The 17,453-nt window shown below is 48.4% G+C and overlaps 1 protein-coding gene across 4 annotated transcripts in view; it reads left to right on the top strand.

Annotated features, from left to right (window-relative positions):
• Window positions 1–4,196: 4,196 nt before the first annotated feature.
• Window positions 4,197–17,453, top strand: part of GTF2IRD1 (GTF2I repeat domain containing 1) — a 174,402-nt gene continuing 161,145 nt past the window's right edge. For 3 of the 4 annotated variants that reach the window (XM_084651275.1, XM_084651274.1, XM_084651272.1), the window contains exon 1: window positions 4,197–4,337. The gene's annotated coding sequence lies outside the window, so the exon portion shown is untranslated. The remainder of the gene's footprint in view (window positions 4,338–17,453) is intronic. The other variant, XM_084651273.1, reaches the window with a different exon arrangement.

Below are 17,453 nucleotides of genomic sequence, written 5' to 3'. Positions count from 1 at the left end.
TAAACTTGAAAGGTTAAAACACTGTCAATTTATTTTTTTAAATAGTTTTTGATTTGTTTTAACTTCCCATCACTTAATACCCAGTGAGATGCTTGAACATAGTAATTTCCCCCCCAACAGAGAGTCCTTCCCCATTTGGCAAACACTTACTTATTTTTTCTTGTGGGTTTTTTTTTCAAAAGGAACGTGGCATTGGATCAAAGAGGAACTCCGAGGACCTCCTTAGGGCATTACAAAACAAATCACACCTTCCCACTCCTCGCTGATCTGAATAAGCATCACTTAGTAAGAATTAGCAGCTTCCATCCCAAGCCTCTCAATATTTGTACTGCAGGGAGCACCTAGGCGCTGCACACACACACAGCCAGAGAGAGTCCCTGCCTGGAAGAGCATGCAATCTCAATAGACAAGACAAACAAAAAGTGGGAGGGGAACAGAGGTGCAGAGAGGGGACAAGACTTGTCCAGGGTCACCCAGCAGATCAGTGGTAGAGGCAGGTATAGATTCCTAGATTTTAAGGTCAGGAGGGACCATTATGTTCCTATAACCCAGGCCAAAGGACTTCACCCAGTAACTTCTGCAACAAGCCAGTAACTTCCATAGCGTCTCCTTTAGAAATCTACCCAGGCTTGATGTAAAGACTGCAAGTGATGGAGAATTCACCACAGCCCTGAGTAAGTTGTTCCCCTGGTTGATTTCCCCTCACTGTTAAAAATGTCCTGATTTTCTTGTCCTGTGCCCTATCCACTCCCTCCCTAATATGCCACGCTATCCTGGCGGCGGTCGTTTTTCACTTCAAGGAGTCACTTCTCGTCCAGTCTTAGCCTCTTCCAGCTCCTACTTCCCACAAAGAGGTGAGTAGTTGGCATTTTGTTTTCACCTCCACCATCCCAGCTCCTCCCCGTCTCCGCCAGGTGTGTGTTCCCCTCTGGCACCATAGGATGGTCACGTTTGTGTAATATGACCGCTTATCAGCAGATGAACGCAAGGAACAGACTAACTGATGTTGGCCCCCTACAAAGAGACCTGTAGTGGCTACATGGAGCAATTCATTCTCTGCCTCCCAGCTGCTGGTCCTCCCTATTCTGCTCTTGAGGATTTCACTGTGTCATTATTGTCTCTCTCTCTCCAATGCTAACGATGGGGGTAATTTCAGGTTAGGGCTCGGTTACATTTCTTTCCCCTTGGGTTTTCTGGAGCTCTGTGTGCAGCTGCTCCCTGATCTGGTGGTGTTTCCTTTATAGGTAATGAACCTCTGTCAGTAAACCCCCTAATCTTGGGGGAAGGAACCTGTTTAAGGCACAGGTTTATAGACCCCTCTCTGATTTACCTGTGTAAAACTGAGGGCTATATCTGAGCAAGATCTCTAGTTACCCACCTTGCTGGAAATGCCTTACTGCTGGTTGGCCAAAGGAGAGATCTGTCATTTGAGACAGAACCCAAGACATCCCAAGGGAGTCAATGATTCTGCCTATTCTGCTCTTGGAAGATAAAAGACTTGTGATCCCATGGTCCCTGAGCTGCAAGAAGGCTAATATCATCCAGGGCACATGGAAGCAGAGAAGTGTAAGCATGCGGAGCTGGAGAACGGCTGTTTGACCTGCTGTGAATATATGAATGGAAGTGTTCCAGGTTGCTTACAGCGTTGCATGGGGGAGCTTTCATGATATGGCATCTTCCCTGCGGGTTTTCAGGCCTTTGCACGCTGGATAACGACACTACAGACTTGGAGTGGACTGTTCTGGTCATCCCTTTGAGCTACAGCGACTAAGAAATGCTACCTTTCCCATGACTGGGAAGCACAGAGGCATCTTTGTTCAACTTGAGGAGCTGGTATATAGGTAGTTAATCTTAGGAAATGACAGGGTGTTTAGTTGTGATGTGATGTTCATGTGAAGCTTGTATCAGCTTTGAAACCAGCAAAGGTTTATTCATGGCCAGTGTCTGACAAGAATAATTCCCTGTAAGGTGCAGAGTTGTTTCCTAGATATATCCCAGCAGTCAAATATATTTGTGCTAGAGTAAACCTTAGATGGATGCTGGGGTCTCCTCTCTGAGTGTGGATCATGCAGGAGTTATTCAAGCCTTTGCTGTAATCCATTCCTCAAATAATACTGTATGGGACTATCCTTCAAGACAACTTGGAAGTTAGGACAGAATGTGACAGCTTGCTTGCTCCAAGGTGTTTCTGGTTGTAATAGAAAGTGACGGCTTGGATCTCAAACACCAAACAACTTTAAGCCCAGGCTACCTGAAATACCTGCCTATCCTCCTTTTCCAGCTGCGGTCAGTTGAACTGTTGCTAATGGTTTCTTTTGATACCCCAGTACTGGAGCTGCAGGGCGTTTGGCAGGAGAGCAGGAGCCTCTGGACTTGAAATTGTTTCGGCTGTTAGCCTGGTAGAGCCTGATTTCCTTCGTATGCAAGAACTGTTCAAGGCTTCCCTGTTGACTTATTCTCTCCCTGTTGGACAGAGGAGGCTGTTTGCAGGAGGGATGGAGTACTGAGGGTGTGGGTTTGTGGGGAGATTGCTTCCTGAGGTCTTGCGACGAGTTGCTGTTTCAAGCTAGGAGCCTTATGTGATTTTTAAGGACTGTGTAAATGCACCGAGAGGTGGCGATAGACACACTGTGAAACAATAAATAGATACGTGCATTTGCACCAAAGCACTCTAGCTATAGCTACCCTGCTGTCTGTCACTTCACAGACATCTGCTTTCCCTGCAGAGGCAGAGCTGGCCCAGAGCTGCTTCAGCCCATCGGTGCTGTACAAACCCAGAGCTCGGTGGTCACTGCTTGGATTCCAGTGCAGGCAGGGCCGCTCCCCCGGGAAAGGGAGGCGAGAGCTGGGAGCATGATGTGTTCTGGAGCCACTCCCTGTGCCCATACCCTGCAATCTGGAGAAGGGCTGGTATGTCCCCTCGGCGCTGCCCTGCGATCTCTAATCTGGAGGGGCAGCCCTGCTCACAGTGGAGGCACAAGATGTGAGGGCAGAAGAGCTGTGGCCACGACAGTGTCCCTCCAGAGGCCTGGCTGATGCTGCAGAACACCTCTCCTGAGATCCTTTTATATCCGACTGACTCCTTTCCCAGAGGTTAAAGCAGACTGACCAAGGAGATGGGACACACCCCAGCTGCTGGGGATCCCTGCTCCCACAGGTCAGGGAGAGGAGGGGAGCCTGCAATGTGAATCCCTCCCGTCCTGCTGTTGAGGCCAGGTGACTGCGTCTCCCTGTTTTCAGGGCCAGCTGGAGGTCCCTGTTGGAGTTACAAGCCACCCCCCCAGAACACCTGACTGCCTGCAGGAGGGGGCGGCCAGCTGGACTGTTGGCAGTGGCAACAGGCTGGCTGAGTGCAGGGGCGCCTCAGGGATCCCTGCCAGCCCCCCTAAAAAGCACTGCCCCCCTAAAAAGCACTGCCCTCCCCCCTAAAACAGTAGGGTGACCCGATTCCCAGAAAACCTGGGAGTCGCAATAGCTGAGCCTGGCTCGAGGCTTATACACAAAGCACCACCCCACTTCTCCCTGTTTCTCTTTGCAAGTCGGTGCACCCCCCCACGCCGCCGGGCTGGGCAAGGGGGAAGAGGCCAGGAGACCAGCAGGCGCCCTTCCAAGGTGCCACAGGCCACCTGCAGCCTCCCGGCGCCCCACCATGTGCTTCTCTGCCATGACTCCCCTCCTCCCCCTGGTGCCCTCAGTCTAGGGCTTCTCACACCTGGGGGGGGGGGGCGAAGGAGTCGCGAGCTGTCAGCCTCCCAACCCCACTTCCCCTCCAGTGTTTATAATAGCGTTAAATATGAATTAATTCATATTAAATAAAAATTGTGGTTTAAATGCAGAAGGGGGGGGTCACACTCAGCGGCTTGCTGGGGGAAAGGGGGTCCCCAGTACAAAAGTTTGAGACCCGCTGTCCTATTCTCCACCAGGCTCCCCGTGTCGCCTTTCTCCACCATGCCCCTGTTCTCTGCTCCCCGGGGCCCCTCCCCGTGGCGCCGGGCCATGCCCAGGCCCCCCCCCGGCCGGGCTGGCTAATCCTGTATGTAAATGGCAGCCAATGGATGCTGCTGTTGAGCGGGGCTGGGATTAGCGCCGGGGCGAATGGCTGGCAATCTTACTGGGATTACAGAACAAAGAGCCTCTCTCGGCAGCCCCCGGGAGCAGGGGGCCCCGGCCGGCCCGCCCGCCCAGCCAGGCCGGCAGGGAATTAGCCCTCCCCCACGCTCCGCTCGGCGCGGATTACAGCCAGGGGCGGCAGGAGCCGGGCGGGAGCAGCCGGGCGAGGCTGCGCCCCGCCACCCCGGGCGGGAGGAGCCGGGCTGCGGGCGAGGCTGAGCCCTGCGGTAAGAGAGAAACTTTCCCTGCCCCCGCGCCCCAGCCGCGGGCTACATTGTATCGGGGCAGGCGGGGATTCGAATTCGCGGGTCGGGCCCCCCCCCGCCTCCCCGGGGGGGACCTGCCGCTGCTGGGAATGAGGTCAGTGACCGGGAGGACAGCGGGGGGGGGGGGTTTGCTGGTCCCGCTGCAGACCACTGCCCCCCACCCCCAGTGCTGCTCCCCCGGCTCCTTGCCGCGCCTGCTTCCTCCCCTGCGGTGCGGGGGGGGGGGCGCTAAGGTGACTTTGTCACGCAGGGACCCTTCCCCGTGGGGGGCCGGAGTTGGGGACACAGAATCTCCCCGGGGGACCGGCTTTGTTGTTGTTATTTCGGTGTGTGTGTGTGTGTGGGGGGGGGTGTCGTCTTTGCTCCCGTCTGCGTCGAGCTGGCGTTTACACCGGCTGGCTTGGCGTCTGTCAGAGCTGGGCCTTGAGAGCCGGAGTTCCCACACCCGCTGGGGGGGGGCATGATGGGCAGATGCTGAGGGGACGTCACCTGCCCCAGGTAGGTTTGGCCTCCCCGGCGGTGGCTGGGGCTGCTGGGCTTGCCCCGAGAGGAAGCTGCTAAAAAGGGACTGACCCGCCCGCGGAGGGCGGCGTTTTTCCCACCCTCCGCGCGGTGGAAGGCAGCCGCAGAGTTTAAACTAACAGTGCCCCCCCCGCCCCCCAGGTTACCTGGCTGGACGCGCCAGGCTTTGGCAAAGCCAGGAACCGAACGCAGATACCTGTAGGGAAGAGGCTTTTACCCTTTCCAAGTGACGCGCCCAGTGAGCTCCCTTGGCGCTGCTGCATGAAGGGGGGGCGGTTCTCTCTCTGCATGGGGATCAAGCCAGGTGCGGGACAGGGTGTTGCATGGTCGGGAGGCTTGTGCCCTGTCCCTCCAGTTCCTGGGGATAGTGAGGAATCCACTCAGGATAAGCTGGACATCCGAGTGGTCCCACTGATCGGTCTCGTGCTGGAGCCGGCTGGCTTCATGTGTGGATGGTGGTGACTCTTGCCACTGTTGGAAGTCTCCTGAGTAATTCCCCCTCTGGGTCGAGTTGTTTGTTGGTGGGCGGTGGACTTGCAGTCGGGAGGCACAGAGGTGGCGTTTCTCTGTGGCCGGAAGGCAGGAGCGACCGGAGGATCCAGGAACTGAATGCAAGGTGGATTCATTGTGGAATTGAGAATCTGTGTTGAAGAGGCAATGTGGTCTGGTGGAGAGGGAGTCGGGAGTCTATTTCTGGCTCTGCTACTGACCCCCTGCATGATCTCAGATGAGTCCCTTCATCCTTCTGTTCCTTCCTCCTCCATCCCTTGTCTGTCTTTGTCTATTTAGAAAATAAGCTCTACTTCCTCTTAAGATGTCTATACAGTGCCTAGTACAATGAGGTTCCTGAGCTTGGTTGGGGCCTCTAGGTGTGACCATTATGCTCCTACCAGTACTACCAGATGAACCCTATGTACCTACTCTGGGGGAAACTGACATCTTATTGTACATCATGCCTTTAATCAAAAAGGATCCCAAAACTTTAAAATCTGACCTGTTGTTGCTGGGCCAGTTAGGACAGCTCTTTGACTCTTCAAGGTTCCATGTACTCTGTAGCTCTGTGAAATCTGCTGTGGCATTTGCCTTTTGCTACCGAATTGTGCTCCAGATTCTTAGTTTCCATTTTAAAAATGATCCAGAGCCTAATCCTTTATGTTTGGGAAGGAGACCTTCCAGACGAGAGCAGGGTGTCAGATGATGTGGTCTTGTCTTGATGAGTTTTCAGAGAACCTGAAACAATAGCTCTGAGAGTCATGAATTGTCCTGTTTATATCTGTGACATGCTGACTCTGAAGCCTAATGATGGCAACATTGTTACTTATTTCACTGATGAATCTTAGCAAAAACTTTGCTAATGTGTTTGTCCCACAATGTCCAATTACCTCTCATTCCTCTCCAGTTTCTGAAAGCCCTTACCATCCATTATCCAGCTGCCAAAACTTCAGCTGTCTGCTCCTGATCATGTATCTGATACAGTTATGCAGGACATCAATTGCCTCATTAGAGACAATGCAAAGTAAACTTAAGTTAATATGAAATTTAATGCAAGGCATAATGTACGGATTACATTACTGATTCATAGTTTAATTCCAGGAGAACCTCAGTTTTAAAAACTTTGTATAAACCTGCCACAGTGTTTCCTGCATGCTGCCTCAGTTTACCATGGAATACCTCTGAGAAGGGGGAATTTGCCACAGAAAGCTGGCTAAGAGTGCTACACACTGTGTGGGGCTGGAGCTACTGTACATGTTACCTGTTACTTTTCTTTCCCTTCTTCCCTAAGACACTCATTGCTTGGGTCTCAATCCTGCAAAGACCAAGTGTGAGTGTAACTGTATGCCTTGATTTCAGTGAGGCTACTTGTGTGTAATATTGTTTGTGGACTTAAGTCCTTTGCCAACTTGGGGGCCTTAGTGAGAAAATAACTCTTGGGAGATGCCAAAAGTGTTTGAGGCTTGTCACGGGCTAAGTCCTTGCTTATCTGCAAGGTTGAGCCTTTAGTTCTGTTGGTGCAAGGATTCTAGGTGAAATTTAGCTGTGTGGCATTGCTGGGACATCTGAGGTACTGAGCGCCAGGACAGACCTTTCCTGTGTCTTTACACATGACAGGAGCTCCTGGGATGCTCAGCCCACCTGGGGGAAATTTTCCTGGAGAGTCTGAGTGGAACCAGGGTACCCATCTCCAGTTTCAGATGTTCTGTTTCTAGAGTATTGTTTGGTTGTTGAGGGGGGAGTATGGGTAGCCTACTGCTTCATCTTACTATTGATTAAAACAGGAAAGTCTGCAGTGGGGTGATATTTATCCTTGTGAGCAGCAGAATCAATCCCAGAACATTGTTCAATGGGGCTATCGCTGAGAACTCAGGGCTGTTGTCTGGGGAGACTGAGGCACGTAAGAATTGTACCTTTCCTTTCTTTGGGACCTGCCAGGTCGTATCAAGTCAGTGGTCCGGCTAGTCTCCTATCCTGGCTCTGAGAGCTGCCTGTGCCAGTTGCTCTAGAGCAGTGGTTCTCAATCTTTTCCATAATAGGATATCCCCAACTCATCTAGCTTGGATCCTCCTCCATTTAGCACTATTGGAAGGACACTGTGCCTAGAGGATGCTATGAGAGCTGGGCATTGGCTTCCCAGGGGCTAGCACTTATGCGTTCGTTGTGTAAGTAGAAATTCTTGCCCCTTGAAGTTAGACTCCATGACAGAATCGTTTATGGGTCTCCTGCCCTCTTTCAGCTTGGTACAGTTTGCTAATGTTTTTAAATGTCTTGTAGCCTATTTAATATAGTTGAAAATCGTGATCCTACACAGGTTGCATCCCCAGGTTGGAAGATCTGTAACCCTACTTGAGCCTACTGAGGTTTAAAGGAAAAAATGGAATACCTAAATAAAGCACACTCAACCTCCAGACTGCCCTCGACCAGAATGCTTGACCAAGTTTCCCCACAAGATGAGAAGACTAGATGCATTTGTGGATGCAGTCCTTGTCCCCTGGATTCTCATCTTCTCCTCCCCATCCCCATTTGTCTTCGGGTGCCAGCTTGTCCCTAGAAATAGAGTCCTGTGTTTGTGCCTCCTCTTTTGTCTCCTTTGCTGCTGTCTTCCCTGCTAGGGTTTACCTCCAGTTCAGAGGGTCTCATGCCCGTCTTCACTTAGATTGGCCTAGACTAGAGTCGGAGTAGGAGGGAGGAAACATTTTTAACTCCTCTCCTGGATTTGGAGAAATAAAGAGCTCAGTATGAGTGGAGCTTGATGAAATCGTAGGCTCACCTATGTGCAACACCGTGTGTGATTGGGGCCTTAGACTGAAACCATCTGCTGGTCTATATGATCATGCAATCATCCACTAGAAATAGCTCTGCCACCCTATCTCCCAAGTATCACTGTAGGTTTAATCAAAATTCATACAAACTCTCTTGCAGTCTAGCTATGGGTCAAGAAGCATGAGACCAGATAAGGCTTCTGCAAAAGTGTTTTCTGTGGTCCTCCACCTGTAAGGAATATGCTTGCTGCCTCACCAATAGGACAGGCTCGTGTGTTGCGGCACAAATGCATAAAGTTGCTCTTCCAGTGGAAATGTTTGTCAGATTACACACAACTCCATGCTTAGAAAATTTTTTTTTTTGAAGCTAGCTGCTTATCCTTGAAAGCATCCTATATATATTCATCATATTAATTAAATCTCTTCAAAAGGAGCTGGGGCAAAAATACTATTCAATCTTACCCCTCCTCAGTCTGCCACTTCTTCTGAGCTCTCTGACAATACTATTAATTCTGCACACTTCAGTAGTGCCATACTGACTTGCAAACTTCAGTTCGGCTGGGGGTAATTAGTCCAGTGTAGAAGCTTCTGAACACTTATAGCTACAAAATTGCATTGTCCGGGCTGAACTCTGCATCCAAAGGGAGGAATTCTTTGATGCTGTGCTAAATAATGGTCGCATGAATCCAGATCCAAAGTTTAGTCTAAAACTGTTTGGTTCTCATGCTCCTCCTGATGAGGCAAAGGTTTTTTATTCCACCAGTTTTGCAGCACTGAAAAGACACAGGCCTAGGATCGCTCCTGAATTGACCCCTCAGCCAAATTCCTCATGAAATGTCATTGTTAATATAGCTACTGTTCATTTAAATCTAAACCTCAGTGCTCCAAAAAAAAAAAAATTTTTTTTTCTCCATATCCCAACATGCTGTTCCCACAGAAAATAGATAAAAAAAATTTTAGGCCCTTATCAATACAGTGTACTTCCTTTGGGAATCTTGTCAGTTGAATCCAGAAAGCCATGTTCTGCTCTGTGACACTGCAGTAAAATCTGGAGAAACTTCATCCAAACCAGTGGATTGACACCAGTGAAACTGAGTACAGACTTGGGCCCAAAGTGTTCACAAAAAGCTTAGTGTTAGCAGTGGACAGCTCGGAGATCAGTAGCCAGCGTGTAAAGCAGACACCAAGGTTTTCCATGTCTAAATGAGTTTATTCCCCTTGGTCAGGGAAGATGGTATCCAATCAAACGGTGTGTGGAAATATCGTTGTTACAATTCTTTCTGCAAAGCCGACTGATTATGGGTGTGGAGAAATGCTGATTGCTGTTAGTACACTGGCCCAAGTGTCTTGTGCTACCTTCTGGGATAGGTTCAACCTACAGGTCAGTTGGTTACACCCACGCATACTGCAGTTTAGAAATGTGGCACAGAAGAAAGCCTGTGTGATAGCGGTTGCTACAAGGCCCTGTGTGGGGGGGGTGTGAGAGATTTCTGAAGCACCTCTATGTATTAGTGTCCTTTTCCAGTGCTAACCCACTTTCTGAAACTTCTGGGTGAAAAGCAGTATAAAGGTTGGGTTTTCAAGCTACAGAAATTGTCCATGTGACAGATTCCACCAGACAGAATTGTAAGGGAGGGGTGCAGGGGACATGGTTACAAAGCGCTATCTATGTTGGAAGTCTTCGTGTTGAGAACGTGAGGGATGGGGTTTTCAGACGCACTCTGTGTTGGCCTCGCTGTACCCAGTTGAAATCAGTGGGCGTTTTACCGCAAAGTGAAGCCACTGCTTGAAAAATCCCAGATGAAAGCTGTAGAATGGCCTTCAGCTGTTTGTAATGGCCACCAAACAGTTCATAACCCAAAATAACAGGAGCCCATGCCACCCCACAAGGGGGTGTTGAGAAGGGCAGCCTGGCAATAGCACTGTTAGCAGGAAGTGTAAATGCTCTTATAAACTAGACAAAGCGTGACCTGAACTCCATCTTGGTTCCAGATACCACAGTGATAGACACAATATAAATAGCTGGATGAAATTTATAGACCGTGGCTTCCCCTGGTTTCTTTGTCCACCTCACCCAACATATGGGCTCCCTCTGGCTGACTCTATTTGCTTGCAGCCTCAAAAGAGAATTCCAAGTTATTGCAGGAGCAATATGTTTGATGTCTGGGCTGTATCGTGCAGAACCTGCTGAGGTTCTGATCTTTCCTACATTTTACCACCTCGTGCCTGCTCCCAAGCCCGCAAAAGCTCCTATTGACGTCACTAGGCTTTGGCTCGAACTCCTCTTCCTTCGACCTGAGAGCCAGCATTTTCAGAAGGGCTCGTCGCCTGCAGTCAGGCCCAGATTTTCCAGAAGAGCTCTGCCTGTTTTGGCGGTAGGAGTCATTCAGAAAATCAAGCAGTCGCCCTGGATTGTCCAGCAGTGTCCTCGTACATTGTGGGCACTACTGGAAACACATAAATAATCCATTAGGGTACAACTTTTTTTTTTTTTTTTTTGGATGGCCTATGGAAGAGCAGGTTTGAACAGCTCACGTGCCTTTTAGAGCAAGGGCCGCTTGCTTCTACTCCTCCCTCGTGTCTTACAGTAGGATCCACTCCATCCCATCAGCCCTAAGACGTAGCAGCATGGAGACTGGTTAGGCCCTGCAAAACTGGGATAATTCTCATTGGTGTCCAAGACTCTACAGCTCTATATTGTGGTTTTCATTCAGTGGGGTACTTAGGCATGTGCCTCGCTCTGTGTGAATAATCCCATGGCCTGACACTGGACCAGTCACGTGATTGAAGCAGGGTCACTAGCTTAAGTAGCTTGCTAAAGCGCAAATGGAGAGAGAAATGTGTAGCTTATGGTTTGGAAAGTCTTTACATCAGGGTTGTTCTAAGGCCGGAAGCTTCCACTCCCTCTCAAGAGTCGTTGCAGCCATATTTTGAAGAGGACATCCAGATACTGCAGTCATTTCCAAGGGATCTTACAAACTCCACCAGTAAAGATTTTTTTTCCCCCTTCGGTACAAATATTACTACTGCAGGAAACACCTTTCCAAAAGCTGGCTGCATCATACTGGGATTTACTGTTATTTCTACAAGCAGTCACTGATCAAACTTCCTTATATTCTATGGTTTTTGTCTCTGCTTGGGGCTAAAATCCTACTATGCCCATTTAAAAAAGAAAATTAACTTCAGCCAGATGAATAGGGGACCACAGGGCACTAAGCACCATTCTCCTGCCTTTGCTAATTCACAAAGGTAAAGTGGTCCTTTATCCAGGACTCACTTCATCAAGGTAATCTGTGCCCTTCACTTGAATCATGAGGCTACTTTCTCTTTATTTTCTCCAGACCCGCAACATCATAAGGATAAAATATCTGTTCACTCACAGGCTTATAAAAACCAGGCAGGGACTGAGTGAGGTGTGTGTGGGTTTTGTTTTTGTTTTTAATAAATATTTAATGAAGACCCCTCAGCAAGTTTTACTGTCTTTGGTCTTCACAATAACCGCTTCACTCTTTCCCACAGAAGGTTATGAAGGACAAAATCAACCTCCTGTTGTTTCCTCCTCCTTACCTTGGGTCTTTGTCCAGTTGGGTCTGCCTGTGGAATTGGATCATGGGCCAGATTCGCAAAAGAGCTCAATTCCCATTTAGGCCAGATTTTTTTTCTTTTTTTCTTTTCTTTTTTTTTTTTAAGAAAAGCTCTGTGTGTTGGGTGCATGGGCTCTTCTGAAAATCTGGCCCTTGTTTAGGACAGCTAGAGCTACATTAGTAAGGATTTAAAAAAAACAAAAACAAAAACCCCAAACATCCCTCTCCACCCCCCTTCAAAAAATGTTTGGAAGGGTTACCAACCCTGATGCTTCAGGGCATAAATCAATCTATAGCAGGTGAAGGTTAGGAAGACACTTTCTCTATGGGCCAATTATTCCATAACTACCTTATACAGTGTTCCTTGCGCCTTTCTTTGTAGCATCTGGTACCAGCTGCTGTCAGAGGCTAGATTGGCCAGGGGACTGTTATGGTCCTGTCTTTCTAGGAAAATAATGCTCCCACTAGAATGCTTGGGAGCAGGGGCTTTCAAAGTTGCAAGATAATTTCTTTTGGGAGAGTACCATCTTTCTGTTCTGTGGTTGTACAGTGTCTTAATGCAGGGAGCCCCTGATCTATGTCCGAGGCTCCTAGGTAGTACAGCACTAGAAATAACTAGCTATGCTCATTTTAACAAATGAGTTCATTTTAAAGAGGCTGAGTTCTATCTGTGAAACAGGAAGGAGAGTTTTGGAGACTGTTTATTCAGCTCCCTACGAAAGGGAGGCAAGAAGAATTTTTCCCCTTATCTCTGATTCTTCCTCCAACAGAGAAAGGGGCAGAGTGGATCTGATTGTAACCGCAAACATCTATTGAAAAAACAAAACAGCATCACACTTCCTCATTCCGTCTCCTAAATAACACTGCTGCAAAGAATGGCGCCCCGAAATGATAAACTCCATTGCAAACTATTTCCACTTAAAAAAACCCCCAACCCTACACAAACCCAAACCATTCTGTCTATTAATAATCCTCTGACACCACACCCGCGCACACACGTGCTCTAAAAATCTACCCCTGCCCTACACACGTGGCCACATACTTCAACCTATAACTGGTTTGCGTTGTTTAAAACATCCACTTCTAACTGCTTCCCCCTGGGTCAGAGTTAAAGGTTGTATGTTTTGCGTGGAGAGGAAGGGAAATGTGGCAGGGTCTGTGTGGTTGTGGGTGAGATAATCTGGGGAAGACAATATCATGGTGGTTGTAGATTACAAGGGATACATGAGGACTTTCTGGCTTTGTGGTGGTTGCATTGGGCGTATATGCCAGGGGTGGCCAAATTTACTAATCCTCCAAGCTGCATATGATAATCTTCAGAAGTTCAGGAGCCGGGTTTACCTGCTGGGGCTCGGCACCTCTCACAGGGCAGAAACCCCTAGCCCCACCACCCTATCACAGGGCAGAAGTCCTGAGCTCACGCCGCCCCAGTCTGGTAGATGGAGAATGCCTCCGTGAGCCACATTTTAACTGTGAAAGAGATGTGGCTTGCAAGCTGTGGTTTGGCCACCCCAGTATATGCCCTTGAACGATCTTAATAGTTTAAATGGGGGTGGTCTGTGTGTGTCTTGGAAAAACTTTCTTTTAATTATTCATCTCTAGCTATGTTTAATTAGAGGGATCTCTGACCTTACCCAGTGAATTTGCTCTGATGCCACAAATCCATTCATCTTTTTACTGTTTTGTGACCAAGTCCTTCCATTACGTGGAAGACTCACATTGTGATACTGTACAAGTGAACAATCAGTCACTTGTTTGTGGCATCAAAGCTGGTCATTGTAGCATTTAAGGAGTGGCCCTGTAAGCCTTGTCATCACTGGTGAGCACCAAAGTCCGTAACTCAGGAAAGGATCTGTGCTGTTCGCTGTGTGGGAAGATGATTTATGGGAGGGGCCAAAGGTGAGCTGTTTTAGGGTAGTCAAGGGAGTGCTGATCGTGGCTAGGTTTGAGTATTGGTGCAAAGTTATGCACAGATGAAAGATGGAAACAAGGTTTTGTTTCTAATTAATGGTAGCCTTGGATGTTGAAATTATGCCCAGCCAGCTATTAAAGTCCGGTACAAATTTCAGGATATGTAAATCCTGGGGCACGGAGGATTTGTCAGAACCTATGAGCACCTGTAGCTCCAACAGAAATCAACAGTGCTCGGTTCCTCTGCAGATCAGGCCCCAAGTGACTTGTCAAAAGTCAGTGGCAGAGCCAGGAGTAGAATACAGAGAGGCCGACTCGGCTCTAACCATAAGTCCACGTTCCCTCCCCTACAATTTTGTGTGTTCCTGTATGGGCTATAATGTAACATTAATCCTTTGTAAACCGGTACTCAAGTAGGACCAGAATCAACTTGCATTGTAGTCTATGGAATGATCTGGGAGCTGGATTGCACCCATTTGGTAAATTCTTGGCGCATATGGCAGCTGGTGTAGGCAGGAGAGGCTCACAGAGCGATAGGGTGGAAGGGACCATGAGGGTCATCTGGTCTAACCCCCCTGCCAACATGCAGGGTTTGTTGTGTCTAAACATTAATCATCCAAGACAGATGGCTATCCAGCATCTTTCTGAATGCCTCTAGTGAAGGAGCTTCCATGACTTCATCAGGCAGTTTCTTCCATTGTCCTGCTGTTCCTACACTTAGGAAGTTTTTCCTGAGATTTAATCTAAAACCGCTATGCTGTAGTTTGAACCCGACGCCTCTTGTCCTGCCCACTGTGGTGAGGGAGAACAACTTTTCTCCCTCTTATGGCAGCTCTTCAAGTATCTGAAGACTGCTATCATATCCCCCCCTTAATCTCCTTTTTTCCAAACTAAACATACCCAGTTCCTTCAGCCTCTGCTCACGTGGTGTGCATTCCGTTCCGTCGATCATCTTTGTCACTCACCTCTGGATCCTTTCTAGTTTCTCTGCATCCTTTCTATACAGTGGTTGCTTCTTCCCCCATCCTTACCTTGCAGCCCTCGCCACAGAGGGCTGTCAGATGTGTGGATTTCAGTTTCTTGCGATCAAAGTTTCTAGTAAAGCAGGGAAGGGCTGATTTCAAACTCTGCTTTGCCAGCCCTTCTGTTCAGGTTCTGCCTTAGGTTTGGAAATGACTGTCTTCCCCCTAGTTGGGCCCTCTGTAGTGCTCTTGCATGGTGTATTGAAAATGGGAGCCGCTCTGAGCAAGAGGACAGGGGACTGCCTGCCAGACCAGCTGCATCCCAGCATATGGGAGCAGTTCTGAAGGTATCCATCCCTCTTCCAGATAATTACATCAGGTGATGAGCATGGAAGAAAAGACAGGAGGGGAGCCAGTCTGGGATAATAAGGAGCTCTGCTTCCCTACCCTGGCTGAGGCAGATGATATATCCTGCTGAAAGGGCCCTGTTAGAAGCCTGTGTGCCATCACTGGGAGGGAAAAATGGCCTTTCAGTTTGTAAAATATGGGAGGAACTTTAAAGAGCCTTCTGGCATTGGGCTTTTAAATAAACATCCTTATTGGGGCATGGGCTCTGCATCCAGCATAATGCAGACTGGGGGTGTGACTGTATCGGTGCCCTGAGTGCACACATTGACAAGGTTATAGATTAGCTTCATCAGAGGAGGCTTGCTGAAAATAAATTACTCTGTACCCTTTAGGGGGTATCACAAACTGTAATTTCGTCTTGAGTTTCTGGGGATGAACACCTAGAAAACCCCCTTGATGAAATTACATCCAGCCTCCCTGAAGGGGATGTTTTGTTTTGATGTATATTTTATTACTATCCGGTTTTAGTCTTTATCTATAAAACAAGTTGGTTACAGGAATTGGTAGGCACTTGCTACGGCAGTGTTAAAACCACTGTGTAAACCTGTGATGCTAAAAGCAGGATTCGTTTGGATTTATTGCTGGTTTTCAGTAAGAATCTGTACGGGCTTATTAACTCTCTAATGCATGCACCAAATAGGCCATCTTTTTTCTTTGTGTCCATGTTAATCTGTGTGTTTCCCCTGCCATTGCGCTGACTGGCTGTTTGCCATTGTTCTCCTTGACAGTTTATTATGTAGTGCATTGTGTGTTTCTTCTTTAAATACATCACTTGGGAGACGTGTATGCCAAACGTTTGAAATGCTGATGAAACAACACAGTTAAAACCAAGTGGCCCATGTGCTATTAATACAAATCTGCAGTGAGAACAGTAGGCGGGCGACCTTTAACAAGACATTAAACATTTATTAAAACCATTAGAATTAGTGTCAGGTTGTATTTATTTTAAAAAGTCAACTCGGCTAGCACAGAAACGTGAGTGTGAAATGACAGTCTTGAAAGATGCTTGAATTGGTTTAGTTTATTTCCCTGCCTGCGTCCGATGCACACTGCCGGCATGGCAACTTGCCAATCTCCAGTGGGTAAATTGGCACAGTGCTGGATGGCTTCCTGTTTAATAACGGACCCAATCCTAGAAGAAGCTGAACGCCTCATGAAGACGGTGCTGAGTGTCTCCCTGAAACAAATGGGTGCTCAGCAGCACCTCACAGGCCTGGGCCCTGCAATTCCATAGGAAAGTGCCATGGCATCAGACCCAAACTGGAGGTGATTATCTTGCTCCTGTCTTTTGACCTTGGAGCATAACTGTCAGAAGTGCAGAGAACCCTAGCTCCAGCTGTCAGTGGTATTGGCAGGCACTCAGCACCTCTGAAAAATTAACTCCACAGTATCTGATGATGATATTGTTCCCCCTTCCCCTCTCCCCCAATTATATTTGCAGAAGGAACATGCTTTTCAGGTGCCACAGCTTCTCAGTGGAAAGGCATGATGGGGAAAACACAACTGAGCTCTGTGAGCTGTGTCCTCTTCACCCCCTTCTGTTGCACAACATTGCTGGCAGTTGGGAGAACTTCCTTCTGCTCTCGACATGGGAGGAGAAAATGCATCAGAACACACGTTGCAGGGAACAGCTTTTCCCTGGCAGGGTGGGGATAGATTTGAAGATGAAGTAGGCCTTGTCCAGCTCTGATTTTTGTGTCGGTGCACAGACGTTCTGTAGCAAAACACTGGGCATGACCTGGAATAGGTCAAGGATGCTCAGATCCACTGATCTAGGGCCCGGAGAACTAAACTCCTGTCCCCAGGTCACTGTGCTGCAGCAACCGAAGCTGCTGCATTTGTTTGCTTGGTGCAGTGGCTGGCTCTGCAGGCCTCCCTCTCTGAGATCGCTCTAGCAGTCTGGGCAGTGTTTCTCTGAGCTGGGGGCTGGCTTAGCCTGTTAGATAAGTCCTATACAAATAACACCTGACTTGGTCCCTGCACAATAATACTGAATACCAAAAAATATACTGCCAGTTTAAAATGGCCACACACATTAAGGGAATAAGTATCAGGGGGGTAGCTGTGCATGCATCCTACGAAGTGGGTATTCGCCCACGAAAGCTTATGCTCCAATACGTCTGTAAGGTGTCACAGGACTCTTTGCCACTATTAAGGGACTAAATAACACCCTGAGGGCGGAGGTCTTGTGAAAAGCATGACTCATTAACCTACTGTGCTTTCATAGATCAGGTAAATCCTATCTCCCACACTGAATCTGAGCGTGTGGGCTCACTGCATAAGCACTACAAGATGAGGAGGAGGGAGGCATCTTTCCTCCTGGGTACTCCATGGCCTTTGCTGCATCCTCCGGGATGCAGTAGACGCCACTTGTGTCACAACCCTCCTCCACAGAGAGGAAGTGTCAGTGAATCCACTGACCCGGTCACACCT

Source organism: Lepidochelys olivacea (assembly GCF_965140295.1).
Source record: "Lepidochelys olivacea isolate rLepOli2 genome assembly, chromosome: 17".
NCBI classification, from domain to species: domain Eukaryota; kingdom Metazoa; phylum Chordata; order Testudines; family Cheloniidae; genus Lepidochelys; species Lepidochelys olivacea.
The sequence above is the reverse complement of the archived record's forward strand: the minus strand, read 5'-3'. Positions and strand labels throughout refer to the sequence as shown.